The 27,768-nt window shown below is 44.8% G+C and overlaps 2 pseudogenes; both read right to left on the bottom strand.

Moving 5' to 3' along the window:
* Positions 1 to 22,272, bottom strand: part of LOC123783256 (tetraspanin-17 pseudogene) — a 62,592-nt pseudogene extending 40,320 nt beyond the window's left edge.
* A 1,057-nt stretch (positions 22,273 to 23,329) lies between these two features.
* On the bottom strand, positions 23,330 to 24,522 carry LOC123783259 (keratin, type I cytoskeletal 18 pseudogene; annotated as a pseudogene).
* Between the last annotated feature and the right edge of the window lie 3,246 nt (positions 24,523 to 27,768).

Raw genomic sequence — 27,768 nt, 5'->3', positions numbered from 1 at the left:
CTTCCCACAGAGGCTTTGGAAAGCTCTCCAGAGGAAGAGCTATTGGAGAAGGGTCTTGAAGGGTGAATAGGAGTTTGGCAGGTGGGAAGGATATGAGGGAAGGTTCTAGGAATTCTGGCGGGAAGGAGTAGCCTGGGCCCCGGGGCAATCTAGAGAGTGTGGCTGCAGGTATCATCACTTTAGGAACGACTGAAGGGTCATGTGACAGGAGCGTTCTGTGATTAGCGGAGCATGTGAGGTGATCCAGGCCAAGCTAAGGAGCTGGCATTTTATCCTAGAGCCCACAAAGTCAACAAAGGCTGTTGAGCAGAATGTGACCAGAATCCTTTTTGAGGAGGAGAACACTGGCTTCAGGGGAGGAAGAAAGGCAGTGGGAGACAGCAGAGGTGGGGAGGCCGGGGAGATGGCTCTTGCAATAGCCAGGCTGCGCTATGTCCGTGAACTTACCAGGACAGGACCGGCCAGGCAGGGGAGAGCGGCTCAGCCTTCACCCACTGCAGCCATCTGTCCCCTCACACACCGACGGTGCCTCCTCCCACTCTTGAGTCGATAGAACTTTTGCCACTGCCACTCAAAACAGTGGGAAAGGCTCAGAAAAAGGAGGTGTGTGTGAATACCGCCCCTCCCCCAACTCCCACATTGAGGGAGGGTCTGGATGTGTGAGGTGATGTTTACGGCCTCACATGAAGTGCATGCCTCTGGCAGGAAGTAGGTAGAGAAGGACTCTCATTATCCCTTCTGGGGAAACAAGGTGCCTTGGATTCCAAGAAATTCAGGAGAGACTGGGCATCTGGGTGCAAAGCTGGGAAGATGGCTAGTGGGAAGGAAAGGCTTTAGTTTGGCAGGGGCTGGGCACCAGGAGAATCACGTTCGAGAGAGCTCTGACATTACTGCCAATTTCTGCAGGAATAGGCAGGGGCCTGTGGCCAGGGAATCGGCTGAGCCCCAGAGGACGAGAGGCCCCTCAGCTGTTGGGCTCCCACAGCCTTCCCAGCTGTGGACACCCTTTTAGCTGAGGATTTGAGAAGAGTTCCTTGTTCGGTAGCCCCCAGCAGAGTGTAATGCTGTTTTCAGTAAATGATTCCTAAATGGAATCAAACTCAAGTGATTAACCTACTGAAATTCTTATAACTGCATACACCTGAATATAGCCCCAGGGCGGCTTGTAGCAACATTTTTTCTTTTTCTTTTTTTTTTTTTTTTTAAGCTGCACATTATTATCTGGACAGGTTAACACTGAGAGAGAGAAAGATGAACAAAAAGGGTCTTCAGAGAGCTCGAACCAAGAGCAGAGGCAGGGAGTAGAGGGAGGGCTGTGCTGAGCAGGGTCTCAGAGCCGCTTTCTGGAAACCCAGCAAAGGAATTACTCCTCAGTTGCCTGACAGGGAAATAGGAGTGTCCCAGGAGAGAGGTGGTGGTGGGCGGCACTTGAGGGACTTGTATATCTGGATGGAAGTTCTCAATATTTCATATTATTTTAATTATTTCTTAAAGATGTATTTATTTTAGTGAGAGTGAGTGTGCATGTGCAAGGGGGGAGGGGCGGAGGGAGAGGTGGAGAGAGAGAATCTCAAGCAGACTCCCTGCTGAGCATGGAAACCAATGCTGGGCTTGATCCCATGACCCTGAGATCGTGACCTGAGCCGAAATCAAGAGTGGGATGGTTAACTGACTGAGCCACCCCGGCGCCCTGGAAGTTCTCGATATTTTAAATAGCTGTGGCCATCCAGTTGCCCCTGGTTACTGGGGGGGAGCGGTGAGCAGGCAGAAGACCTGGGCCAGGTGCTGCAGAAGGACCTGCCAAGCTATGATTGTGGCGTAACAGATTGAGGCAGAACCCAGGCTGGAGAAAGGAGGAAACAATACGAAAAACCATTTCCAAGCTCTTTACACGCATGTAACTCATTTAAACCTCACAACAATTCCACAAAGCAGACACGCTTGTTCTCCCTGCTTTGTAAATGAGGAGATGGAGGGGTGCCCTGGATCACATGCTTAATAAGATGAAAACCATGTATGCACTAGGAAAAGCATCTGTCTCGAGGATTTAAGAAACAACAGCCGCCCTATCACAACCCGCTCTGGTTGCCCCAAGTCTCCAACGGCTGTAACCTTGTTCTGTGATTGATGGATTGGAAGGCAGGAGATTAGAGTAGAATACGCGAGGAATTGCCTTAAAATTTTACAAGTAAATGAATGCGAACTGAAAAACAGAATTCTCTGTTCTCGTGTTAACTCATGTGGGATAAAGCAAAAATAAGTTAGCTGCCTGCTCCAGGACATTCCTACCCCTGGAAGAGAAGAGGAGGAGCTGCTCAACAGCTTCCCGATCAAGAATAACAGCTTGGGCATTGAGATCGCTCCTTGGGACGCTTGCCTCACTGAGCCCATGTATGCAAAGCCATTGTGTCATTACCTCTGCTTAATTCCAAGCAGCTCCTCACTTTGCAAGACCTGCCTAAAAAAATCATTCAGCCCAGGTCCTGAAAACCTGAAAATATTCTGCCCTATAAGGTAATGTGTCTCCATAGGCTTTTCTGGAATTAACAGCTGACACTAAGTATACATTTAACTACATTGCTGTGGTAACATTGTGACCTTACCAGTAAGATGACCATGTCCTAGAGCAGTCTTATGGGTGTGGAATCCATGCCTGTGGCACCCTCCTGCTGCGTGATCTGTGCTCCCAAACTACAGCCTTAGTCCTATGACCTGGGGAGCCCGTGGGGACTGCTTCCCTGTGTAGAACATGGTCATTACAGGGGCGCCTGGGTGGCACAGCGGTTAAGCGTCTGCCTTCTGCTCAGGGCGTGATCCCGGCGTTATGGGATCGAGCCCCACATCAGGCTCCTCCGCTATGAGCCTGCTTCTTCCTCTCCCACTCCCCCTGCTTGTGTTCCCTTTCTCGCTAGCTGTCTCTATCTCTGTTGAATGAATAAATAAAATCTTAAAAAAAAAAAAAAAAAAAGAACATGGTCATTACAATGTCTGGCTCAGGCACCTCCAAGTGCCCAACCATCCACAGCCTCTTGAGTTCCTGCCTTGCACCCAACTTCTTGTGAAATACATCATGAGACCCTATCTACCCGGCCATACAGATTGAACCAGAAATAGGGTGCTGACCAAGCGGACTCTATATGTTGTAAGTCAAGAGAGCAGAGGTTTCTGAGGCAGCTGAAGATTAGAAATTAGACCAGTAAAGATGCCCAAATAGAATGCTAACTCACCCTATCTTATTTCCTCTGGGGTGAGAGAGGATAGTAGGAAAAATACAGTAGAAACCAAAAGAAGTAAAGGAGAGCAGTAGTAGAAATAATTGGATTGGTAGAGGGACTCTGAGTCACGAGACTGCAGAGTTTCTGGGACCCCCAGCTGCTCCGTGCTGATGGGACCGCAAAATCCTGGAGTCACGGAGCTGCCAGCCCATCCTGGATGGCTGCAAATCATGTCTCGGTTCTCCACCAGCCCGTGGTGTGGCTGAGGAGATGTTCTGTTCTAATAATAATGTAATAGGAACTTTATTTTATTTTTATATATTTTGTTGATATACAATTGAATACAACAATGTGCACAGATCTTAAATGTTCAGTTCTACGAACCTTGAAAATTGTATATATGTGCATGTCACCACCAACCAAAACGTGATAGAACATTTTCATCACCCCAGAAAGTTCTCTTGTACTCCTGTCCAGTCAGTCCATTTTAGACCAGAAGTTTGATCGATTCATGTGCCCATTCTTGTGCTTCATATATAATGTCCTTTCTGTGTCTCACTTCTTTTGCTTAACATAAGAGTGTGAAGAGTATTCCGTGTTGCTGCAAATATTAAGAGTTGGTTTTTTTTTTAATGACTAAGTAGTGCTATAATTTATCTTTTCTCCTGTTGATGGGCATTTGGATTGTTTCCAGTTTGAGGCTATTAAGGCTGCTACAAACATTCATGTTCAAGTCTTTTGGGGATATATGTTTTAATTTTATTGGCCAGGTACCAAGAAGTGTAATTTTGGGGCCATAGGGTTGATGCATGCTTACACTTATGAAAAACTGCCAGGCTGTCCCACTAGCCACCTGCAAGAGTGCTAGTTTCTCCGCATCGTTGCCAGCATTTCGTGTTGTTAGTCTTTTTGATTTTAGCTCCTTTGTTGGATGTGAAAGGGCATCTCATTGTAGCTTTAGTATGCATTTCTCGGGGCACCTGGCTGGCTCAGTTGGTACAGCGTGTGACTCTTGAACTTGGGATCATGAATTTGAGCCCTACATTGAGTGTAGAGATTACTTAAATAAAACGTAAGAAAATATGCATTTTTCTGAGGATCAGTGATGTTGAGCACGTTTTCATGTGCTGATATCCATCTTCTTCTGTGAAGTATCTGTCCAAGAGTTTTGCCCATTTTAAAAAATTTGGGTTGCTCATCTATTCCTTGTTGATTTGTAGTTATTTATATATTCTGGATATGAACACTTTTTCAGATAAATATTCTGTGCATATTTTTTTCCAGTCTGTGGCTTGCCTATTAATTTTATTTTTATTTTTTGATGAAAGAACTAACATGCTTTGAGTACCAGCCCCTGTCTTAAGTGCTCTACCAGCATTATTTCACTTAGTCTCAAAATTTTTCTGTTAGATAATAATCTTCCCATTTTACAGATGAAAACATGAAGACTGAATGAGGGTAAGTAATTTCCACCCAGCTTAGGGATGGGAGAGTCAATATTTGAATCAGTCAGCCCGATTCCAGAGCCTGAGGTTTTAGCTACAAAGCAGCCTTGGGATTTTTACCCTTTTGTGTTCATCATAAGCCCCCATCACTGAAGGCAGTGCACCTGAGCCTTTCCCCCCGACAAACTGAACGAGCCTCCCCCAGGCAGCGTGAACCGTGTCCCTGGACAGTGCAGACTGACTTCTGTAAACTCGCAATTGCTGCTTTAACCACTTAGGTGGTAAGCAGCATCTGAGGATGGGTTATCATGATCCCCATCAGTTATTCAAAAGACAAGAAGTCCATTGTGGCCATACTGACCGTAATTATTGGCACCATAAAATTGCTTTTGAAGTGAGGTTACAGAGTTCATAGAAGAGAGGTTTCTTTCTGGGGAGTCTGCCTTGTCCATTTCTTAATTCTCCCTCATTATTTACGCGTATTATTGACATCCAGCGACCACCTCTTAGGGCCCCCAAACCTTGCTGGTCAGTCTCTCTCACTTCGGGTGGTATCGTGTGGATAACCCCATCACCCCTGCTAAATATTTATGTTCTTTGCTATGCGAAGAATCGCCTGCGTCCATCATTATCTGAACTTGCATGACACGGTTCTTTTCCACAACTCAGTGATTTCAAAAGGCTTGGTCACAGGAATCCTTGAGCGTTGTACGTAACGACAACAAGGCATCCCATGCGCCGTGAGTGCTGGGCGAGCTAGAGGAGTTGACAAGAGCCATAAATGTTCAGGCGACATGGGGTGGGGAAGGCCTGCGTTCTCCGGGCGGCACAGATCTCTGCAACACGGCGAGCAGACAGGGCTTTCCTACAATGATAGGTGAAGAGTACAATCAAGGGCGGAGGCTCTGCGCGGCGGGAGGCCTGCAAGGAAGGGGGCCCCTGCCCTCAAGGAGCCGTTCAAGGTGCAGCGGACAAAGGGCAGAGGAGGGTCTGGAAATGCTGCCGGGAGGGCTCCGGGGTTTAACCTTCCGCCGCAGTCTCCTGAGTTGTATGCTGGGCTCCTCAGGAGCCGTGTACAGGCGGGATTGGGTTGCTCTCCCCTGCAATGATTCCGTGTTTATCGTGGCTGGATTGGTCTCAAAGTAATGGCTTTACAAAGACGTGCAATGCCTTCTCCTGTGGTTTCCTCAAATTCATGTCCCTTTCTGCTCACTCTTCCCTGCCCAAACTGGGAACCATAAAAGGCTACTCTTTTTGGCTATCTGACTTTCTGCTGGCCTTAAAATCCAATCACACAAACCAGACAAAAACACCCCACAACCTTTTTTTCTCATATCCATTGAATTTCGAGGCATTTTATGGGTAACTGAACAAGTTCGAGTTCAAGAGAGGAGACTAAATGTATGGTACAGGAAAAAGGCATCCTTCCTGGCTGTGTGACTTCAGGTAAATTACTTAATCTTTCTGAGTCTCAGTTTCTTGGGATGATAATAATACCTGTCTTCTGTATTTATTATGGACCTTAAATGAGGTGACGAATATATAAAGAGCCACCCAGCATATAATAACACTTATTAATGTTAGTTCTCTTTCCTTTTCTGTCTGGGCTTCACTTAACTTCATCTATAAAATCAGACTTGCCTCATTAAGGATCAAAGGAGAAAATCTACCTGCAGACGCTTTGTAAGCTGTGAAGGGACCCACATAGCAGTTATTGTGCAACAGGTCATTATGTTTTCAACGTATTTGAGTCAGTCACTCCTTTGTCCTCCAGATATTCCTTAAAGTCAAAGCAGAACATGCATGAGAAGTTATCTGCAGGTCCCCAAACCTCCATTTTGAAGGGACTAAAATATAAACTATCAGAGTTAAGAGCTTTAAGAGTTAGTAGAAAAGAAAAGAACAGCATTTAATGGGAGGGGGAAAATGCCTGAAGATTCTTCCAGACAAAAGGACATTTCAAGTACTATCTTCAGAATACAGCTTGACAAGGATTGGATTATGAAAATAAGTTGTATGTACCTTACCATGTTGTAGAATCTCAGAGACCAAGAGGCTCTCGGGCATTGAGGAATTGGGTCTAAGTTATTTGTTTTGAAATTATCCTCTTAATTCCTGATCACAATAAAATGTTGAAATGGAAATTTTAACTGGATACTAAAATGCCACAGATATGACACTCCAAGGAAGGCCCCGTAAGCATAAGTAGAAGGAAGATGCAGTTCGAAGACTCTTGACCCATTACCCCAGAGGGAGGTGAGTGCGAGGGGCTCCTGCCAGGGCAGGGACAGAGGGTGGTGTGGCCTTGAGAATGAAAAGCATTCCATATGTTGGGAGAGTTGCACAAGCGATTCCTGGATGAGAATCTTTGGAAAACCCACAAAAGCCCCCCGAGAAGGAAAAGTCAGTTGTGACTAAGCCTTCATCAAGAAACTTGAAAAGTTCCCCACTCACATTAGCAAGCCGGGGCCCGGAGTGCAATACAGGGAAGTTGACCACAATCCCCTCTCCTACTGGAGATTTTCCCTGTTAGCTGCCCTAAGTCCATCAGAGTTTGGTTTTTACATTGACCAGGCATCCTCATCACTGAATAGAAACTGTGTATGTGACCCAAACGGACCATAAAAAATGAGTCCCTGAAGACCTGAGAGTGAATCGGTAAGCCACCGGCCTGCCTGAGTTTTGAGCAGTGCCACCCCCCGAAGGATCACTAGGATGTGTGTAGGAGTGTGTTTTGATTGTCACAATAATTATTGAAGAGGGTGCTACTGGCAGTTAATGGGCTAGAGTCTGGGATGCTTAAAAATCCTGAAAATTGTCCTGCTTGAAATGCTGACAGTGTCTCCATTGAGACACACGCACAGAAGCAAGGACACGAGCACCCGTTTTCTTGGCAAATTTTTAAGAAGACAGTGGAAGACAAAAATAAAAGTGTATTTTGATTATATCATAAGTCGTAATTCATGCTTCTTCACCATACGCATTTTACTTGGGTTGAAATGATTTTGTGGGCTCTTTGCAGGGACTCGAGAGCTCTTCTTCATGGCCGTTCAGCTCTGTCCTGGCTGCGCGATGGCAGGCCATGGAGTAGGTGAAGGATCCAGCAGAAGGCGGACAGTGGGGTGTGGCAGAGCCCCAGCCCAGATTAAACCTGCTGCGGTAACTGAAGACTAGGATTAGTCCCGGGTTTGAGGAAACGCGGCCCACCCTGCTGTGGTAGGCTGAAGTCCACATCCTAATCCCAGAGACCTGTGAATATGCTACCTTCCAAGGTAAAGGGGACTTTGCTGAGGCAATTATTGTGAGATCTTGAGACTTGAAGATTAACCACCCAGATGATTGGGTGGGGACAGTGTATTCACAAGGGTTCTTATAAAAGGGAGGCAAGGGGATCAACGTCAGAGAAAGGCGATGTGACAACAGAAGGAGAAGATGGAGGGTTGCAGGTGGCCTCTAGAAACTGGAAGAAGCAAAGAGATGGATTTTCCTCTGGAGCCTGCAGAAAGGACCACAGCCCTACAACACCTTGATTTTGGCCCATGAGACCCATTTTGAACATCTGATCTCTTGGACTGTAAGACAGTTGAACTGTGGGGTTTTTGTTGTTGTTGTTTTAAAGATTTATGTATTCGAAAGCATGAGCAGGAAGGGCAGAGGAGGAGGGAGAGAGAATCCCAAGCAGACTCCCCGCTGAGTGCAGAGCCCAATGCGAGGCTGAATCCCAGGACCCAAAGACCACAATCCGAGCCGAAACCAAGAGTTGGACGCTCAACTGACTGTGCCTCCCAGGTGCCCCATGCTGTTGCTTTAAAGCCACTGGATTTGTGGTAATTTGTTACAGCGGCGGTAGGAAAACCATGCTACTGGTTTAAAATGTAATAGAAACCCTCCTACTCAGGAGACCTGTAGGTCTGAGTTTTTCCTGATGAGTCTCCACCCCAGGACATACCTCTCTCTAAGATTTTTGAAGATTCCAAGGAGATAACAAAAGCTGGTCGGTATTTCCTGCCAGACCCTGTGGACATTTGCAGTCATGGCCCGTTGCCATGTGATAGAAATGTGTGTGTACTGGGACAAGCGGTTTTCCTCACTAAAATTTCTCCCTTTTTACATGGATAGTTGAAAATGTGGCCCACTGCACCGGGGATATCAAACTGCTTAGATTTTCACGAGGACTTCCCTCACCCTACCGATTCCTAGACTGAATCCTGTGCAGCCTCTGGGCTTGTGGAAGTCTCAATTAGCAAGGTGAGATAAAAATTAGGAAAAATTAGGGGCACCTGGGTGGCATAGTCGGTTAAGCGTTGGACTCTTGATTTCAGCTCAGGACATGATCTCAGGGTCGTGATCTCAGGGTTGTGATCTCAGGGTCATGAGATCGAGCCCCGCATGGCACTCTGCATTCAGCGAGGAGTCTGCTTAAGACTTTCTCTCCCTCTGCCCCTTCCCCTCATGTGCATGCACCTTTTCTCTCAAATAAATAGATCTTTGAAAAAATTAGAGAAAATTAGGTGGATATTGTTGCAAAACCAAAAAGAACCTCCTTTACTCAGCAGAGCGGAACCTTTATGATGGCAATAATTACATCACCATTTCCGACATTCTACTACTGGCAACTTGACTCTTCCCTCTTCTTCAGACCCTAAGCAAATCTTTAGCTGGAAACTCGAAGACAGAATAAAGCCACACTTTTCGTTTATTTGACAAGTAAAGCTTAGCATGAGATTCTGGAATCATTATGGAGGAAAGACCAGGCTAATGCGTCATAAAACTTAAGATTAGGGGCGCCTGGGTGGCACAGCGGTTAAGCGTCTGCCTTCGGCTCAGGGCGTGATCCCGGCGTTATGGGATCGAGCCCCACATCAGGCTCCTCCGCTATGAGCCTGCTTCTTCCTCTCCCACTCCCCCTGCTTGTGTTCCCTCTCTCACTGGCTGTCTCTGTCTCTGTCGAATAAATAAATAAAATCTTTAAAAAAAAAAAAAAACTTAAGATTAACCAGGAGTCCACACAGATAACTTAGAGCCTATGTTTCCCTCATTTCAGTAGGAAAAATGTTAATTCACTCAGAATTGGATATCATGCATGAGTATGGATTCCCTGAGTAGGTCTGTTTTCTCTCAGGAATACTTAGTCTGGCACAGGGAAAATGAAAACAAGTCTTAAAAGAAATCTTTCCTGGGTAGTAATTTTCTCTGGAGACTTAAAAAAGAAAAGAGGCATTTAGGCGAACGAAAACCTGTCTCTGCGATCTCACTGTGGATGTCAAATGAAAATGCATAGAACCGGCGCCCCGGGGAGCTCAGGTCCACCTTTTAACTGTCTAAAAACAAAATTTTTAAATGATCATGTGTTTCCTTTTGTCAATTGAAAACTTGGGAAGGGCAAGTTTATATGTGTATTTAATTAAAAAAAAAAAAAGGGGGAAGCCGTGCAGTTGAGTTAGTATTGCGCATACGGATCCTAATTTCACTGAAGTCTGACAAGCATGAGAAAAATAATCAATGTTATTAATCAATGTGTAATTATGTGAGCAGTCCGTGTAAGCCTACTACTCAATATAACAAGCCTGGGGCTACATTAGACGAAGGTCCCGTTATAGAAATGGGGGAGGCTGGCATCTGTTTATCATTAGGAGGTAATCCGGCCTTCACTGAAGACTGGCGCTGGCCACCTCGGTCCCACCACCTCTTCACCCTGGTGACCTCATCAGCAACCTGGCCCCTTCTCTGCTCCACTTAGCCACCCACCTTCCTGGCCCTGGCCCAAGGCCTGCGCACAGGGGCTCTGACCACACCCTTGGGGAGTATATTCTTTTTTTTTTTTTTAAGATCTTATTTATTTATTTATTTATGAGAGAGAGAGTGTGTGTGCATGAGTGGGGGGAGGGGTAGAGGGAGAGGGAGAGAGAATCTCAAGCAGACTCTGTGCTGAGCACGGAGCCTGATATAGGGCTCGGGCTCACGACCCTGAGATCAGGACCTGAGCCGAAACCAAAAGCAGGATGCTCAAGTGACTGAGCCTCCCAAGTGCCCCAAGGGGAGAATATTCTTAGAAAAAAAATTTTTTTTCATTTCTGGGGGTCTCTGCATTGCCAATACTTCAAGTATGATTTTAGTCAGGTCATTGGGTAACTGGAATCATTTTCCAAGTATTCTCATCCCTTCTGCACACTGTTGCCCCACTACCCAGCTAGGCAACAGCCAACGCTAGCCCCCTGAGCTGTCACTTCAGCATGCCTTAGAATCTCCTGAGATGCGTCCACTTGCAGCTTGCTGCCCACCTCAGCTCCCACTGGCCATGCAGACCTTCTGGAGGTCTGCTCTGACCAGGACAGTCACCCCGAAGCCCTTAGCTACAGGGTCAGCTCCTCCCTCACCTAGGTGACTCCGTGGCTTTCGGGCCAGCCCTCTCTGCTCATTTCTCCATCTCCTCTGAGGCCCGAGGGAAATTCTGGTACCATCTAGGCCTCCTAGAGTCAGGGAAGCTTGTCAAAGGAGAGGCTAACTCAGTGCTTGTGTCTGTCTGGACTTGTCCTACTAAAGTTGCTACCTGAATACAGCTGCTCAATGCTGGCTTGGAAGACACCTCTTCCCAAGGGTTCAAGAGGGAAGTGGACATGAGTGACCCCTGCCCAGCCCCCCATGCCCGCCCGTTCAGACCTGTCTGGGCATTTAGGACTCACTTTCCTATCTAATACTCTTCCTCTCCTCCCTGCTCCTGCCGACCAAGTGATCAAACTCTTTCCGAGGGAAAACAGCTCCTACATCTCATAGAATTCCTTCTCCTATGGGCTCCTGCTCTAGATATCTAAGAGGAAATTTTTAAAATACGGAAACGCTTTTCTTTCTCAAAAGGGTATCAGCTCTTGGCTCTGAAAGCTTGAATTTCACAACTATTGTTTCTGCTGGGTTCTTTCAAAAGGCCCACACTGAACATCACAACAGAACAATGATTTTGTTGTTATTCTGAACTGTATCTCACCCCCCACTGAAACAAGCTGCAGTGAGTTAAAAGGTGTTGGGCTGTAAAGAAATAGGGGAATAAAAAAATACTTCAGGTGATTTATTAGTTAAAAATAAACCATACATACCTACACCCCCCCACAGCCATGGGCTGTTAGATTTTGTTTTGGCTTGGACAGCATTTGAAACATTTAACTACTTGTCTATATTTTCAGTCGGATCATTTCATCTGAAAAGCTGTATTTCGGGGTGCTTGGGTGGCCCAGTCAGTTAAGCGTCTGCCTTTGGCTCAGGTCATGATCCCATGGTGCTGGGATCGAGCCCTGCCTCAGGCTCTCTGCTCCGTGGGGTTCCTGCTTATCCCTGTCCCTCTGCCTGCCACTCTCCCTGCTTGTGCTCTCTCTGTCAAATAAATAAACAAAAATCTTTAATAAATAATACAAAATTAAAAAGCTGTATTTCTGCCTTTCTGGGAGTCATGGCAACACTGGGCTGTGGCAGCCACCAGAACCGGGCTGCCCCAGGGAACAACCCTGCCCGCCCCAGTTTGCTGAAGCCCCCATCAGCTCCCCATGGCTTGATGAGGTTCAGGGTTTGCTGAGCCCAGGGCCACGGCTCCAGAGGGCATTTGTAACCTCTACCCTCAGCAACCTTTTCAGTTAGCCTCAAACCTTCCTATTGTACCTCTCAAATTACTCCAGACCTTTGCACCTTCCTTAAATTCCTTATTCTCCCCCAAACCCATTCCCCTGCACTCTCACCTGATGACCTATTCTGTTGAGAAAATTGAGGCCAAAATTACTGACTTTTCTATCTACTGGCCAACCTATAAAGTTTTCTACATTCGTACTGGTCTTGCCTCCACTCTCAGGATGGACAGTCCTCCTCTTGGTCAAAGCAACCTTTTCAGTTACGCTGTTTAAAAGCCATTATGTCGGGGGAGCCTGGGTGGCTCAGTTGGTCGAGTGTCTGGCTCTTGATTTCCACTTGGGTCATGATCTCAGGGTCATGAGATCGAGCCCCGCGTCAGGCTCTGCGCTCTGCGTGGAGTCTGCTTGAGAGTCTCTCTCCCCCTACCCCTCTCCCTGCTTGCGTGCGCTTTCTCTCTCTCAAAATAAATAAAATCTTTAAAAACCATAATGCTGGGGTGCTTGGCTGACTAATTTAATATTAGTTAAATAACTTAATCTTGGGGTTGTGAGTTCAAGCCCCATGTTGGAGTGGAGCCTGCTTAAAAGCAACCCCCCCCCCCAAAAAAAAGCCCGTAGGGTGCATGGGTGGCACAGTGGGTTAAGTGTCTGACTCTTGGTTTCTGCACAGGTCCTGATCTCAGGGTCCTGGGTTTGTGCCCTGCCTTGGGCTCTGCGCTCAGCACGGACTCTGCTTCAGATTCTTTCTCCTTCTTCCTCTGGCTCTCCTGCTCATGTGCTCTCTCTCTCAAATCAATAAATAAATCTTATAAAAAAAAAAAAAGCAGGCAAAAAATAAATAAATAAAAACCATAATGTTTCTTATAATTACAGAAATGACATACTCTAGTAACTATTCAACCGAAGTTGAAAATAAAAATAATCCCCTCCACAAACCCACAATGATACTATTCCCCGGAAGTAAATACTGTTAAATTACTGTTAAATATACAATCGGTATACTTCCGATTTGCACGCACTCATACGCACACACAGATACAACCCCATATAAACCTAAACATATATGGAAACACCTAATTCTACTGTATTTTTCCAACCCTGTGATTGTGTATTGTCATACAATTCATTTTTTTCTACTTAACAGCAATTGTGAATGCCTTTATGTGTTAGGACATGTAAAACTACCTGCCATGGCTGCATAACATTGCATTGTTTGGGCATGCCATACTTATTAAAACCTTTTCAAAAATTACAGAAGTAGGCTATGCTTACTAAAAATAATCCAAATTATACAGAAGTGCGCAAGATTCTTCCCGTCCCATACTCCTCCACACCCATTCTCCCAGGGTAATTATTATTAGCAGTTTACTGGGCATCTTTACAAACTTTTTAAAAAGTCAGATGTATTGCAGTGTCATTCATACGCAGTAACGTTTACCCTCTGTAATGTATAAATGCCTGCAGCTGTGGAACCAATACCACAACTGAGTTATGGAACGTTTCCATCGCAACAAACATTTCTCTGTGTCCCTTTACAGTGACTTTCCCGACCTCTAGCCCTGGCAACCACTGATCTGTTTTCTATTCCTACAGTTTTGCTTTTCCCAGAGGGTCATATAAATGGAATTATACTGCAGGCAGCCTTTTGAATGTGGCTTCTTTCACCTAACATAATGCATCTGAGACACAACCATGTTGAGTGTTAGCGAACCCTTATACTGTCTAGTATGTAGAAACAGTTTTTGTTTCCAAAAATGGGGTCATGCTGTACCTAGAACTTAGACATATGTATAAACATAAATGTATGTGTATATATACATATATACATATATATATATATATATAGTTTGTTTTACTTCAATATTATAACCCAACTTCACATAATTATTAAATCTGGATCTAATTCTTCCTTTCTCATAGCTTCCCAGTATGCCATCATATATTTGCTATGTAATGTATTTCACTGTTCTCCTCTCAATGGACATTCAGGTCATGTCCAATTTTCACCATTTCAAACAAGTGTAAAAATATGAACCAGTAAAACACACACTTACTCATAATTTCTTGTGTATGTATAGAGGCATTTCTGTAAGATAGATTTTTAGAAGTGGAACTGCTAAGTCGAAAGTCAGGTACATTTAAAATTTTAATAGATACTTCCAAATTGTTCTCGCAAAGTATTGTATATATTTAAATTCCATCAACCCTGTTTGTATCTTTTTCTCCATAACCTCAGCAACAACAGATATTAATCCTTCTAATTTTTATTGATCATATTGGTAAAATGATGATATTACTGCCTCTCATCCCTAATGAGATAGATCATTAAATACACATTTATTAACTATTTTACTTTTGTCCTCTATGAAATGCCAGTTTATCACTTTTGTCCATTTTTCTATTGGGTTGTCATTTTTATTTATTAAAAAGATTTATTTATTGTTTAGAGAGAGAGCGAGAGCGAGTGGGGGGAGGGATAGAAGGAGACAAAGAGAGGGAGAGAGAGAGAATCTCAAGCAGACTCCCCACGGAGCATGGAGCCCAACACAGGGCTCCGTCTCGTGATCCTGAGATCATGACCTGAGTCGAAACCAAGAGTCTGGTGCCTAACTGCAACAGGGCGCCTGGGTGCCTCAGTCAGTTAAGTGTCTGATTCTTGATTTCAGCTCATCATGAGATCAAGCCCTGCCGAGGGCTCTGCGCCGGGCATGGAGCCTATGTAAGATTCTGTCTCCCTCTCCCTCTACCCTTCCCCACCCCTTCCTTGCTCACTTGCTCTGTCTCTCTAAAAAGAGAGAGAGAGAGAGAGAATTTGAAGGAATTCTTTATATATTAGTAGATTAGAAATGTTTTTTCTAGTCTACTTGTTTATGGGATCTATTGAAGCTGTTTGTTTTGTTATCGATTCTGTAACACCTTTCTTTATGATGCCTGGATCATATCATATGTAGGGAAATCTTTCCACCCCAGATTTTAAAACTATTCTCAACTCCAGAGTTTACTAATCCTTTGCTGATAGGCATATAAATTGTTTCAGATTTTCCCTATTATAAGCAACACTGTCTCGAACACCCTTGTACATATTGCTTTGCCTTTGAAGAGTCTTGTAATCTTGTATATTTTTTCCTCCTATGTGAGCATTTTTATAAGTTTTTTGGTAAGATTTTTTTTTTTGTAAGATAAATTTCTAGGAGCTGGATGAAAGCTCAGGCTTATTTCAAATTTTATTTATCTGTGCTCTTGGAATCCACATCCATCAGACTATTTTGGGATCTTGTATCAGGTGTTCCCTCTCTTACATAAATCTTTATGGGCTCTTTCTTTTCAACCAACAAGTATGCTCTGGACTCACACTTACCTAGAAACAAAGCAAAATAAAACCAAATAACTTCTCTTGAATCTGTGGTTTTTTTTCTAGTTGCCATTATATCTCTTTTCCTCTTAGCCAACTCGTGGACAGGCTGGTCCACCCTACCTCATCGCCCACTCATACTGTCCACTGACATCTGTTTGCTACCCCTTGTCCTCCACTGATGCTGCTGTGGAAAAGACCCAGGGGCCTGCAGGTGGTTTTCCCAGTTTCCTCTATTGACCACTCCTTCCTCCCTATTACTTGCCCATTTCTGTCTCCCTGACACCAGCTCTTTCCTGGTGCTCACCTTCTTGGTCAGACTTCTTACTCCATCTCCTTTGGGTTCCTTCCACCAGGACTCACTCCCCTAACTCTGGTGTTCCCACCGTTTTGTTCTTGATCCAATGCTTTTCTTCCTATACACACGTCTGCCCCATTGACTGTATGTATGTGCTCTCATTAACTTAATGCCAACCACACACGTAGGCTGAATAATGCCCCCTAACTATATCCAGGTTCTGATCTTTGGAGCCGGTGAATGTTACCTTATTTTACAAAAGGGACTTTACAGACATGAATAAGTTAAGGCTCTTAAGATGGGGAGATTGTAATCACAACAGACGGAGATTTGACTCTAGAAGAAGCAAGCAAGGTTCTACAAGGCTGGCTTTGAAGATGAAAGAAGGGCCATAAGCCAAGGAATGTAGTTGGCTTCTGGAAGCAAGAAAAGGTAGGTAACGTTCTCCCCTAGAGCCTCCGGAAGGAGGTAGCCTTGCTGACACTTTGACTGCGAGCCCAATGAGATGGCTTTTAGACCTCTGACCTCCAGAACTGTAAGAGTGTGAATCTGTATTCTATCAGTTTTAAGACACTAAGTCTGTGCTAATTTGTCACAGCAGCCTCAGAAAATGAACACAACGCCGACATCTAGATCTCTACACCAGAACTCTCTTCTGATCGTGAGCCGTAGCTGCCTCGGCCTGCTATCCTGAAATCCAACATGACCTAAACAGAACTTACCGTCACCTCCCTCCTCCACCTAGCTTTCCCTGTTTCATTTAATGGAACCAGTGCTCCCAGAGTCACACACGTCAGAACCCCCACACCCATTAGTCATCAAGCCCTGTAGTGTTTTTGCAAATATGCCCCCTCTTTTCCATCCCTATAGATTGGATTGATCCCCTCCTTAAACCCATTCTCCATGCCAAAGCCAAGACAAGCCTTCTAAAAGGCAAACCTGCCCACGCTTCGACCTTTAACAACTGCCCAGAGTCAAGACCCAGCTCCGGGGCGGACCGTACAAGGCCCTCCGCTTCCTAGCCGCGCCTGTCAACACCTTGAACTCCGGCAACACTGAGCCGTTGGCCATTTCCCCATTACTACTGAGTACGTGTGTGTCTTCATGACTTCATGACCCGCCTCTCTGCTGCCCCAGCCTTCTTTCCCCGGTCAGTGTTTACTTGTCTTTATAACTGAGCTCATTTTTCCTAACGGGGCAAGACTAAGTGTCCTCCCTTTGTTCTCCTGCAGCATTTTTGGTGTGCCTGCCTCAGCACAGCAGTGTCCACATGAAAGGGACATTCTTTGTAGGCATCTTGAAGCCAGGACCAATGTCTTATCCATCTTTTAAATAAAGCTCGGTAGTTTGCACAAGGCTTAGTAAATGGCTGTTGAACTGAGCTGAATTGCACTGCAGGCAGAAAAAAAAGAGTATTTCATTTGCTCGTAATATTTCAAAAATTTAGAAAGTTTTCTTTTATAAACTTAATCTCCTCTGACAGTTCTGGGCTACGGCCACATAGAGCAAAAAGCAGAAACACAAAACAAACATTGAAAATTCCCAGAGTGAGGCATTTAAACCAGGAACAATGAAAAGGTAAGTGCACTCTGTGGTCAGCCCATCTTTTCAGTGTTCTTTCAAGAAACATATTTGAAATTTTATTGTTCCTTGATGTTCAAAACTGGTCAGAATACATAAGGAAATGTCTAGGTATTTTGGATTTGACCTTTGACAAGCTTAGAAGTTGACTTTTCTGGTCAGCTGTGACATGTAAATGCAAAGCACATATAATTTAACCTACAGCCAAGTATTAGGGTTGGGCGCACATTCTGTGTAAATAAAGGAAGCAGGTAGTACAGCTCTTTCTTTATAAACAAAGATAATATCCTAAAGCGATAGAATGGAAAGATCTACATGACACACTGCTAGGAGACGAAAGCAAAGCACAGCATGGTGCGTACAGCACAGCGCATCTTCTGTAAGGAAGGGAGGAATAAATAAATAATCACTGGAAAGACAACTCAGAAACTAATAAATGTAGTTCTCTGCAGATATGAGGTACTAAGTGGACGGGCATGGGGCGGGAGTGACATTTCTCAGGGTCTACCTTTTCATAGTGTTCAGATTTAAAAAAAAAGATTTTATTTATTCGAGAGAGAGAGAGAGCACGAGTGTGGGGAGAGGGGCAGAGAGAGAGGGAGAAGCAGGCTTCCCACTGGGCAGGGAGCTGTTGTGGGGCTCAACCTCAAGACCCCAAGACCATGACCCAAGCCAAAGGCAGACACCCAATCGACTGAGCCACCCAGGAGCCCCAGTGTTCAGATTTTCCAATCATATAAATGTATAATCTATTTAAAACAATTGTAAAAAAATAAAGTAACATCAGACATAGGCCAGTAATATTCCCAAGATGCTAGGTTACCATTTGAGAAGGAGTAGTGTATTCTTAGTTTCTGGCCTAGAGTCTTCTTTCATTTTTAACACTTGATTTAGACATAATTTCAAATTTTTAAAAAATTATAAAAATAAAAATAGCACAAGGAAGATCTGTGTGTCCTTTACCAGATGAACCTATTACTAGCACTTAATCCCATATGAGTGCACTCTATCTACAGTCTACTTCTAATTCTGCGTCTGAACCATCTGAAGTTCACGGTCCTTTTCCTCTACACATTTCAGCATGTATTTCTGCAGAATATAAGCACAGTACAGCTACCAGGTTCGTGAACTGGCAGTGATATGATGTGAACCAGAGAGTCTTCTTGTGGAAACAGATGTCTCCTAAACATAAGACCCATCTTAACTTCTACATTGTACAAAATGGACTTTGGGCAATCTTCCGTTATAGGTGAGGGCGATTAAGTGACTCACTGAGGAGCTCACCAAACACTTCAAAGAGTGTCCCAGTCAGTCTCAGATGATCTGTCTTTCCTTCTCTCAGCTTCCTCAGTGTCCCAAATAAAAAAAAATTCTACATGCCCCCATTATAGCTCAGTAATGGGCTTAGAAGAAGATTCCTCAATTTTCCATTGTTTAAAAGTGATTTTAAAAACATAAATATTACCTGTTCCAATCCCTTTGTTTGCTTCCATCTGCAACAGTGCTGAGTGTGGTCAGGTTCTGGACTTGCCTTTTTTGTCTCTTTGTTGCTGAGCTTGCTCCTGTCGGAGAAAGGAGACACATGGATGTGCAGGGAAGCCCGAGAGGTCCGCAGAAGGGAGGGAGGCTAGCCTTGCCCCTCAGGACTAAGCTGAAGACCTGGAGTCCCATACAGCTATTTCAGTCTACTTAGAGATAATATTTTGCAACCCAAGATCTAGGTTTTTTTGTTTTTTGTTTTTATGTTTTTTTTTTTTTTAATTTCAGAAGCATTCCATAAACCCATTAATGTCAGATGCCATGTTTCAGGTAAATGGTATTGAAGAACGATTCTGTCATTAATACAATCCTTATGAAGACTTGGATAGTGGTAAGGAGGTGACCTTCCTGAGTGGGACGCATGTCAGCCTAGGCTGGGGTTTGTGACTTAGTTTTGGGAGGATTCTTCCCTCCTACTCCCCTATTGCATCACCACCTCTGCGCTCCCCAGTTGCTATCCACAGAACCCCACCTTCCTGGACCACTGTGGGAGAGGGACATGTTATGCTGTAACGTAGCCAATCTTTTGTGAATGGAAACATGGATTTTTTTTTTAAGATTTTATTTATTCATTTGAGAGAGAGAGAGACAGAATACAAACAGGGAGAGAGACAGAGAGAGAGGGAGAAGCAGACTCTCCACTGAGCTGGGAGCCCGATGAGGGACTCAATCTCAGGATCCAGAGATCATGACCTTAGCTGAAGGCAGACGCCCAACCATCTGAGCCACCCAAGAGCCCAGAAACATGGGTTTGTTTTTGGTTTTTCTTTTTTTGAAACATGGGTTTTTCTTTAAAAAATTTTTATTGGCCTATTACTGTGTATACAGCACCTTGATGAAAATCCTTCTGTTACTATATATCTCTGTTCACTTGTTTGATGGGTTCTGTAGAATAAATCTCTGAAAGTGGGGTTGCTGGATCAAAAAATGTGCCTCTATTTTTGACTTTTAATATCTCCTGCCGAATTGTCCCCCAGAAAGTGTGCAGGAATTTACAGTCCCACTAACAGTGTATGAGAATGTGGTGTCCTACTCTTAGGACCCACCTGGTCTCTGGAAGCTTGCAGTTCGAAGTCCCTGCTGAGATGTCAGACTGTCTGGGTTCACACCCTACTTCTGCAACACACTAGCTTCGCTCTTTCGTAAATGATACAATCTTGCTAAATATTTGCTTTTCCCTCCAAGGGGAATGATAATAATACCCTTCTCCCAGGGCTATCGTGGAAATAAATGAGATATTGGCACCCGTTACTTCTAGCTCCAGTCCAAGCCCCAAAAATAGCCTTTCAGCTGCCTTGTCTAGTCTGAGGCTGGGGTCAGAGCCAGGCAGCAGTACTGCGGATACTGAGTCTGAGGATGGGGCCTCGGGATGGAGCTAGAATACAGAAACAGTGCCAGCCCTTATTACCTTCTTTATGTGTGTCATGACACATGACTGAGGTTTCAAAACCAAGTTTTCTGTTATTTTATTTTTTGGTAATAGTTTTTTTTTGTTGTTGTTGTTGTTTTTTAAGATTTATCTATTTACTTTAGAGAGAGAGAGCACAAGTGGGAGGGGCAGAGAGAGACGGAGAGAGAATCTCAAGCAGACTCCATGCTGAGTGAGGAGCCCGACACGGGGCTCGAACTCATGACCTGAGCCAAAACCAAGAGTCAGATGCTTAACCGGCACCACCACCCAGGCACCCCAGTAACAGTTTTTTTGAGCTAATGTATATATATCACATAATTCACCTACTTAAGTGTATAATTCAATGGAGTTTAGTATTTTTAGAGGCGTACAAGCATAAGTGTAATCAATTTTAGAATCTCTTCATCACTCCAAAAGGAAACCCCATAGCCTTTAGCTGCCACCACCAAACTTCCACATCCCCCTTCCCCCAGCCCCGGGCAACCCCGAATCTATGTTCTGTGTCTGTAGAGTTGCCTATTCTGGACATTTCACACAAACGGAATCATGCAGTATGTGGTCCTTCGTGACTGGCTTCTTTCCCTTAGCACAGAGTTTTCAGGGTTCGTCCAGGCTGCGGCAGGTGCCTATTCATCACGGGACAGGTAACATCCCCGATGTGGATATCTGCATCTTGTTTACTCATTCATCAGTTGATGGACATTCGGGTTGTTTTCCATTTTTTGCGATTACAAATAATGCTGCTATGAACATTCGTATACAAGTTTTTGTGTGGACTTGTGTTTATTTCTTGGGTATATACTTAGAAGTGGAATTACTTGGACATTTTTTTGTTTTTTAATATGAATAATGTTGTAATGCCTATCTTGGAAAAAGACTAGGGAAAAATGTCCACGTCAAAGGAAAAGAATATAGATCCTGGGATGTTTTGGGGCTTCACCTCTCTGAACAATGCGATTGGCATCTGTAAAATGGGTGGTCATAAAGATTAGAGGTTAGATATAACAGGAGATCCTTGGTACACAGTAAATCCTCAAAACATGACAGCTACTATTCTACGCCCCCCAAACCTGGAATTAAAACTCCTCATGGGCCTAGCCTCTTCATCAGTCCATTCTGTCAATAGTACCAGATTTCCCTGGTTTTTCATGTTTATGACATTGTATTTTATTTTGTCAGTCCCAGCATAAACTTTCGGTAACCGCAGAAACTGAAGCCGGGGTCTGCCGGAGTATGCTGCTGCTTTCCATCCATGCATCCGACCTCCGGCGGCTTCTCCTGCTTGCTGACTCCTGTCCCTGCACCCCCACTGAAGGCCCTGCTCTCACAGCCCTCGGATCCTGGAGACACAGCAGAGACCATCATCTGCAGGTGTCTTCTGGAACCATGACACCATCTCTTCTCTCTCACTTCTTCCCCATATCAGTTATCCTCTCTCAGCCCCCTGGCATGTTTTGTGATTTCACACCAGCCTAGACTTTCTTTTTCCACTTCGTTGAGCATTCTGTTATGGTGTGGAAAATTTCCTACAAAAGTCTCCTACTCCACGCTTCTAAAGGCAGTGGCATCTTGTCCTCAACGTCTACCCTCTTTCCTTTGTAAAGTACCATGAGCTCCTTGTTTCACTGTTGAGCTCACTTCATCTTCCCCTTAAGTGTCTGCTGTTGAAAACAGCAGTTTGCTCAGTTTTTAAAAGCCTGGTGTCTGCCCGAGCCAGGAGGGCTTCCTTGCTTCCAGATCTGGCTCACTTAGAACCACTCGAGCCATGATGTCCGCTGTGGGGCCACTCGTCTCTTCGGCAGCCACGGCCAAGTGCATGGCTCAATCTTTCCTCGCACTTGATCCATCTGGTTAAACCCTTCCATTATCTCCAGGCTCTCTTTGGGTGCTGTATTCCGCCTATTTTCATCTTGCAACAATCCTCTCTCTTTTCATAGACCTTTGATTTTTGAAGGGAGTGTTTTTGTTTTTGTACGACCTGGTTCTGCTCTTACCACCTAAATTCTGCTTCATCTGTTCTTTGATTTCACTGTTTCGGCCCCGGTGTCTTCACCTTGGTTTTATCTGCCTGTGCTCTTCCTTAAATGCTTCTGTGGCAAAATCTATTTTATTCTTGGAGGCCTTTGGCTATATTCCTTTAGAAAGCCCTCTCTATGTCATTGAAAAAAAATTTCCATCATTCTGAAATCTTTAAAGGGGAGCATGACTTTGGTTCCTCACTCCTTTACCTAATTCCCCACATTTTAAGATTAATTTCAATCTGCCATCACATGGATAGAAACACTAAAATCTTTCACTCTGCATTTTATGATCTCTGGCATTTTTGCTTAGGATACTCTCAATCCTGCTATATTCAAATGGTTAGCATCGGCAGCAAATATCCCTCTCTCCAATGTAATGACATTTGAACTTGAGTAATTGACAGACCTTTAAAAAAAAAAAGTTTTCTGGACCCATACCATTGACCTAATAATTTTATTTATAATAAATTGCTCTTTTAGTACAGATATGGTTCTGGCCAGTTTGGGCAGTTTCTTAATTTTAGCAAGCCTATGGTGACTCAATTCTCTTGCACTTTTTCTCCAAACTACCCTGAAACTTCTGTTCATGAGGAGCATTTGTGTGCCATCTTCCTCTTTTCTTTTCTCACAGGTCTTTGATAATTACACCAGTGGTATGACTGACCCCAGGGCGGTTGAAAACTACTGGAGCAAACGTGGGCCTGAGGCCTGTGGTAGGCCTGCTCGTGAGCTAGGTCTATAGATCGTTCAAAACACGCTTTTGCAATTATTGATTGATTGATTGATTGATTTTGTTGACCTCTGAACTTTTTATTGGCCTCCTGCTCCCCAAAGGGTATCCTGCTTCCACTGCCTCAACGCCTCAGAACTTCAGGGTCATTGGTCTCAGACACCATGTCGCCATCCTCGATCCTGCAGGTGGCAGTCTTCTGGATGGTCTGCAAGGAGTTGCTGCTATCCAGAACGCCCCAACACAGAAATGCTCCCCGTTTTCCAGCAGGTGAAAGTAGGCGGTGATCTCAGCTTCCAGCCTGACCTTGATTTTCAGCAGGGCCAGGTGCTCCTGCATCTGGCACTGCACCTCTGCCCCGGTCTGGGACAGCTCTGACTCCACATGCAGCAGGATCCGTGGAGCTGCTCTGTCTGCATCGTGTAGCGGGCCTCGCCCTCCCTCAGGCTGTTCTCCAAGCTGGCCTTCAGGTTTCTCAACAAGTCCAGTTGATCTCCCAGAACTGGGCCATATGTCTCAACTCCGTGAGAGTCATCTCAGCTGCCCCTATCTCAGCGGTCTGGGACGTGACCACTGTGGTGCTCTCCTCAGTCTGCTGGGACCAGTACTTATCCAGCTCCTCTCAGTTCCTCTGAGCCAGCTCATCACACTGGGCCCGATGTCTGCTGTGATCTTGAGGTCCTGAGGTTTTGGGGCACCCAACTCCTTGGTCAACCCAGGGTTGGCAGTTCGGTTTGTAGACCCTTTACTTCCTCCTCATGGTTCTTCATGAAGAGCAGCCCCTCCTCGAGAGCCTCGATTTCTGTCTCCAGCTGCAGCCGAGTGGCATTGCTGTCATCAGTGACCTTGCAGAGTCCACGGATGTCGCTCACGGACTGGTGCATGCCCAGCTCCGTCTCACACTTGACTCTGAAGTCATCGTCGTCAGCAGCAAGATGGCCACTGTCCACAGAATTTGCAAAGATCTGAGCCCTTAGCTCTCAATGGTGTTGAAGTAATGCTCCTCGTCTCTGACCTTCTCTAAGTGTTCCCGGAAATGATCTCCTGTCTCTGATTATCAGCCTCCAGGCTCCTCACTCTCTCCTACTTGGAGAGAAGTCTTGCATGGTCTCTTCCTTCCCTGGATGCCCCCTATGCCTGCCAGACCCCAGCTATCCTGGTGGCCAGGCCCCCATTCTGAGCTTCAGCTCCAGCCTGTGTTCTCATGGGGCCACAGAGACAGCACTAGTTTGGGATTAAGCGATTCCCAGAGAAATTCCTCACTTAAACTACGAAACCTTGGAATCTCTTCACTTCTCTGAAGCTCCTGTTCGCCATCTGCAAAGTGGGCTAATGATCGCTACCACCTCATGATTCTTGTGAAGATTTCATGAAATACTCCATGCAAAAGTAGGTGCAAAAATCTATGTGTAGTCTATATTTTTAGTTGAAGCTCTGCCCACCCTAATTTCGTGTGTTTTTCTTTCAGTCCTGCAACATTTCCTTTGGAAGTTCTCCACTTTTTTCCTTTGGCTCATTTTTCTTGGCTCAAGTTGTCAGTCACTTCAGTCTGAGTAATTAATTAATCAATCAATTACTCATCCATTCTTTCATATTTGGATGAAAATGTTGACATCCTGACAGTTGATGTCGGACTTGCTGGGAGCAGGGAGATTATTTGGGGGTAAGGTGACTCCCAGAGGATGTGTTTTCCAGGAGTCAAGACAACACGAGAAATACTAATTGCTGATACGGAACGGAACAGAATTCAAGAGGAAGGGAAGAGTAGGAAAGTGAGAAAGGAGGATGGGAGAGGGGAAGCCATGAGCAAGATGGTGGGAGGAATAGGAGCCTGCCAGGGGTACAATGAGCAGTGAACAAAATCATGGGTTGGAGGGAGTGGAAAGCAGCGGAAGGTCATACACATAAAATCTGGGATATCGAATATTCTACTGCAGGTTGTCTGGCTGCTATGATATAAATTCTGCTAAATCTTTGGTAAGCTAATCACCCTCTGGAGTAGGCTTTTGGGGAAATCATGGAAAAGGGCTGAGTCCCAAGATGAGATCAAGATGCTGGGACTCAGGGACAGCAAATTCATTGGAAATCAGAGGTGACCAGAATAACCCCCCTGGAGATTCACAGGCATTGTGGAAGGGCTTTGAACATCCACTAGGGGTAGGATGCAGGTTTAAGCTCATCTGATCTATTGGAAGGGGATGGTGACTCCAGTGACATCCAGACAGTCACTTGAAAACATAATAAGCACCCAAAACCAGTCATATCCTCCTCAGACTCGTGTTCCATCTAAAGAAAGCCTATCACCTCATTATTCCTCTGAGTAACCTCAGAACTAGCTATTTTTAAGTGTTTTCTATATTCTTTTCCTCGTCGAGAACTAATTTTCCCTACTGGCTTCTTGCCGTACCTCTTGTTTTCTCCCACCAACTTTCTGTTTGCCTCTTTGTTTCCTTCAACCTGAAAACCGTCTTCATTTTCTACCTCCCTTTCTGAAGTTCCACCCCTCACTGCCTTCTTGAATTTCACAGCAGTCCTTTCTGTGGGCTCAGCTGTGTGTGTGTGTGTGTGTGTGTGTGTGTGTGTGTGTGTGTGTGTGTGAGCGCGCGCGCATACTTGTTTCTGGCTCTCGTGGCTCACATAACAATACCAGTCTTGCTTTTATCGTGAAAGATTCTTGGATTGTTTATATAATACTCCCTTTTGCTTCACCATATTTGTTAGATTTAGTTTACAGAGAGAGAGAGTGTGTGTGTACACATGAGTGTTTATTGGAGATAACATACTGAAGGATTTCTAGATGAAATTATGCTTGGGATTTGTTCTAAAAGAACCCAGAAGAAGAGAGGAAGAGGGAGAAGTCGGGGGCTGGATGCTATAGATCCCACAAGATTGGCCACATTGTTGAAGCTCTGTGATGAGTGCCTCAGGGTTCAGGAGAATATTCACTCAGCTTTTGCATATGTTTGACGATCTCCATAATAAAAACCTTAACTAAAGATTGTTTATTAAAGATCTGCATGTGGCTTAGTGATCTCTGCAGCCATTTAATTTTTTTCTTTGACTGTATATGACCTCCTCCCCAGCACGTCCCGCATTCTCACCAAGCCATTTCTAAACTCTCTTTTCGTGTTGATTTGTTGGCATGCCTGTTGCCCTTTGGTCTAGGATCTTGTGGAAGGCAGGGGCGACTTCTTCAACACAGAGTGTTGAACTCAACTGAACTGAGCTAAAGAAAACTCTCCGCCGGCGAATGCCCAGCCTCGCACCTGCTGACACAGCCCTCCATCCCTGTCATGGTTTCTACTGGGCCTGTGAACATAGCACAGGAGCTTCCCCTGAGTGGAACCATGGCACATCCATGCAGGGCTCACTCCTCGGGAGGGAGGGGGAACAGCCCCTCTGGCTTTCTACATCTGCAGCCGTATCACCACAAAGCGCTTTTATTGGCCTGGTCCTTTCCTCTTATACATTCTCTGAGATCATTCCAATTCTTTTCAGATCTGAAGTTCACATCAGACTTCTTACTTCCTATGATGTGGTGATTTGAGTGACTGCAATTTTGGGCCTAAATTCATGCTGGGCTCTTGACTGCAGTCTCCCTTTGAGCAGCCTCTCTTCCCTTGCAAGACATCTTCCAACTAAGAGGGAGAGAATGGCGCCCTTCTTCTCTTCTTCCTTCTTTTGGGTGGTTGGCCCTCCTATCACCCCCCGAGAGGCAAGTCTAGCAATGCTGCCATCCTAGATTCCCATTTCCCTTATCATCTTCCGCTGTTTACTCCCCGCTGCCATCTGGCCCCAATCTTTAGCTATATCCTTAATTCCTATTCTAGGCTCATTTTATACCATCTCTTATAGTTTTCCTGCCCCTATAGTTCTGGCAGCTTCTAGAACAGTCATCCTGGTACTACTGTGTTCTCACTACTCTTGAAATGGCTTATTACAAATCTCAGTGTCCATTTTGTCTTCTTCCTGGTGTGCCCCTGGGAAGGTTACACCAGGTCAGGTGTTAATATGCCTATATGACATCCCTATCAGAAAGGATAGTTTGTGTTTCTCCAACATGACATCAAACCCATTCCACCCACTGTTAATTAATGTTATTTGGTTTGTTGTTTAGAGAATAAACTCCACTTGTTCTAGAAAGAAATAAAGTTGCTGTGACTTCAAAAATAAATCAATTCACCAGTCAAGAAAGAAAGAAAGAAAGAAAGAAAGAAAGAAAGAAAGGGTGGCTTAAGGCTTAAGAACTAGTGAAGGTCAGGGGCGCCTGAGTGGCTCAGTTGGTTAAGTGTCTGCCTTTGGCTTAGGTCATGATCCCAGAGTCCTGGGATCCAGCCCTGTGTTGGGCTCCCTGCTCAGCAGGCAGTCTGCTTCTCCTTCTCCCTCTGCCACTCCCCTCATTCCTGCTCTCTCTCTCTCTCTCTCTCTCAAAAAAATAAATAAAATCTTTAAAAAAAAAAAAAAAAGGAAGAACTAGTAAAGGTCAGAGGTAGGACCTTAGTCTCCTAGTCTCAGTCCAGTGTTCCAGCTAGTATCCACCATCCTCTTTATATTCTGCTACTG

This window comes from Ursus americanus, chromosome 1 (genome assembly GCF_024610735.1).
Source record: "Ursus americanus isolate L20-20 chromosome 1, mUrsAme1.1.p, whole genome shotgun sequence".
NCBI classification, from domain to species: domain Eukaryota; kingdom Metazoa; phylum Chordata; class Mammalia; order Carnivora; family Ursidae; genus Ursus; species Ursus americanus.
The sequence above is the reverse complement of the archived record's forward strand: the minus strand, read 5'-3'. Positions and strand labels throughout refer to the sequence as shown.